The sequence below is a fragment of the Elephantulus edwardii genome, unplaced genomic scaffold (assembly GCF_000299155.1).
Source record: "Elephantulus edwardii isolate Elephantulus edwardi_28Jun2011 unplaced genomic scaffold, EleEdw1.0 scaffold00218, whole genome shotgun sequence".
In the NCBI taxonomy this organism is placed as follows: Eukaryota; Metazoa; Chordata; class Mammalia; order Macroscelidea; family Macroscelididae; genus Elephantulus; species Elephantulus edwardii.
Genome location: NW_006399968.1, coordinates 287798 through 290497, shown reverse-complemented (window position 1 = coordinate 290497; position 2700 = coordinate 287798). Strand labels below are relative to the sequence as shown.

General features: G+C 39.8%; 1 pseudogene across 1 annotated transcript in view; it reads left to right on the top strand.

Moving 5' to 3' along the window:
• LOC102853274 overlaps nt 1-1164 on the top strand; it is a 13139-nt pseudogene extending 11975 nt beyond the window's left edge. The window contains exon 3 of the transcript XR_438981.1: nt 7-1164. The product of XR_438981.1 is annotated as a cyclin-J-like (transcript). The remainder of the gene's footprint in view (nt 1-6) is intronic.
• Nucleotides 1165-2700: the final 1536 nt, after the last annotated feature.

Here is a 2700-nt window from a genome sequence, read left to right as displayed (position 1 = left end):
TTTCAGTGGAACCTCTGCCTTCCAACAGCCGCCCATTTCATTGAATATTATCTCTCTGAAGCAGTACATGAAACAGATCTCCATGATGGTTGGCCAATGATTTGTTTGGAAAAAACTAAACTCTACATGGCCAAATATGCGGATTACTTCCTCGAAGTATCTTTGCAAGATTATGCCTTTCTAAATTATGCACCTTCTTTAGTAGCTGCTGCATGTGTGACTTCTTCAAGGATTATACTTCGTCTTTCTCCAACGTGGCCTACAAGACTACATCGTCTAGACTGCTTACTCCTGGGATTTCCTAGTGCAGTGCATTGAACGACTGTTGATTGCTCATGATAACGATGTGAAAGAAGCAAACAAACAGAGAGGGCAGGCAGGACCTCAGTCGGCACAACTCAGTGTGTTCCAGGCAACTTCCCAGCCCTCACTGCCAATTCATTTTCAACAACCCCAGTATCTCCATCAGACGCATCAGACTTCACTGCAGTATCGCCATCCTGCATCAGAACAACCAAGCTGTCAGGAGATCGTATCTACCACACACACCTCATCTTACACTTTACAGACATGTCCTGCTGGCTTCCAGACCAGTGTTCAGGGCCTTGGACACGTGCAGACTAGTGCTGGGATGTCACTAGCAATACCAGTAAAAGTTAAGCCCTGCCTGAGTGTCACTTATAACCAGAGTTATCAGATAAATGAACATTATCCTTGCATTACTCCATGCTTTGAAAGGTGATTACGTATAAGGATAAAACCTAACTACATCTATTTTACTACTTGAAACTCTGGGGGAAAACTGTTTTAAAACTTCTCTTCAAAAGAAAAGGGTGGAGTGGCAGCAGACCTTCAGATAGCGCTCCAGTAGGATGGACTGTCCTTTCCGTGCAGCATGAACACCTGGGAAGATTAAGCTCTGGAAACACTTTAATAGTGTGACATCAAATCTTGTTAAATCCTATATGACAAATATGTTCAAGCCCTGGCTGATGGTCCAGAGATTTCACACATAATCAATACAACAGAAAGTTTGGACCAACTTCAGTTTGCCATATTGAGATTTGACCTGTGGTGGGCCCTAAGCCTAATGTTGCTTCTGTGTCAGAGACTAACACTTATCTGTGGACTTGCCAAACAGTCTTTAATGAAGGAAAGTTACAGTATTAATTTTTTAAGAAATCCTTTTTTCCTACAGTTTTGAGTTCTATTTTTGATCTGCAGATGAATTTTTGGCCAAGTTTAAAATTGTAGTTGTTGTCTTATACCTACCACTCTGTGCAGTGATGGGGGGAGGGGAGAACATTTTTAGATGACTCTATATCAACTTACCACAATTAGTATAGGTGTTTGGATTTATGTATTAAAGTTAAGGGTGAAGTAGATCTCTTATCTTAAAATCATGGTCATAATTTTTGTTGGTGGATGTTTTTTCCTTATCAGTCTCAGATAGATTAAAACACATTTAACTCAGGGACTTTATATTACTTAGAAACAACTATTATGCGGCATGCTTTGGGAATGTTATCATATGAACTACCTTTAATAGGCTAAATACTCATGGTAGGATGTGTTTTCAAATGAGAACGTACAATGCATCTTAGAATACGTGAAGTGGTGGTTCCTATGATTTATAATACATTTATGAGCTGTGCATTTCTTAGTGCAATCAGTGAGCTATACCCAGATTTGGTAATCTTCTTAAAAATGCTTTTTCAAGAGAAGGCATAACTATAAGTTCCCACTACTAGAGTAACTTCTGTAGGTTTATTTGAAGTGTGGCCAGGGTAGTTCTCAGGTTGTGCTAGAGCAGCACTTTGTTTTGTTGTGTGGAAAACAGGTTTCATGAGCAACCTTTGACTCCAGCTTGTCAATCTTAAGCAGGCAAAGGTACCTATCAGTAAATGTCAGTAACTGCTTTTGTTGAATTGGTCCCAGAACTGTCCTGGGACATTTCATTGTACTGATAATGAATGAAACAACAATAATAGGCATTATAGCTGGGCAATTTGGAGTAGAGTTTGAGGTGTATAAAGTTTTTTAAAAAAGGATTTCTATAATAATTCATAAACTATACATTGTACCTTTGAGGGAAAAGTTATTTGGTGAAGGGAAGCTTTCTGATTTAAAAATTAATGAGTATCTCTTTATCTTTTTTTTTTTAAAGATAGCACTTGAATAGAAGGGAGCCTACATGGCAGGTATGTGGCTGCCATAATATGCACTGAAGATAAACGTGTTATTAAAAAGACATGGGTATGCAGCAGGAGTCTCCGCAATCAAGCCAGTGGCTTTTGTTGGGAAGGGAGGGGTCTCAACACACAGCAACAGACTGACTAGGTGGTTCCAGTGGGTAAACATGAGTGATTGACCTTGGACAGTGTGATTTCTTAGAGAAATACCCTTTCCTTAAAATGAAGCTCACTTATATTTAGAGTACATAAGGAATAATGTGTGGGGTTTAAAGTCTGATAGGTAAAATAACAGAAAAGACCTCCTCAGGTAACAGAAACATTCACTTGTGGCAGGTTTTGAGCATGAAAACTGCTTCCTGAAAGTATCACTTTCCCTCTCTGCACAGGCTGCTTATTGGATTGTGGTATGTCCTGTTGTTGTTGTTGTTATGTGCCGTCGAGTCGCCTGCGACTCATAGCGACCCTATGTACAACAGCCCTAAACTCCGCTCTGTCCTGTGCCAAT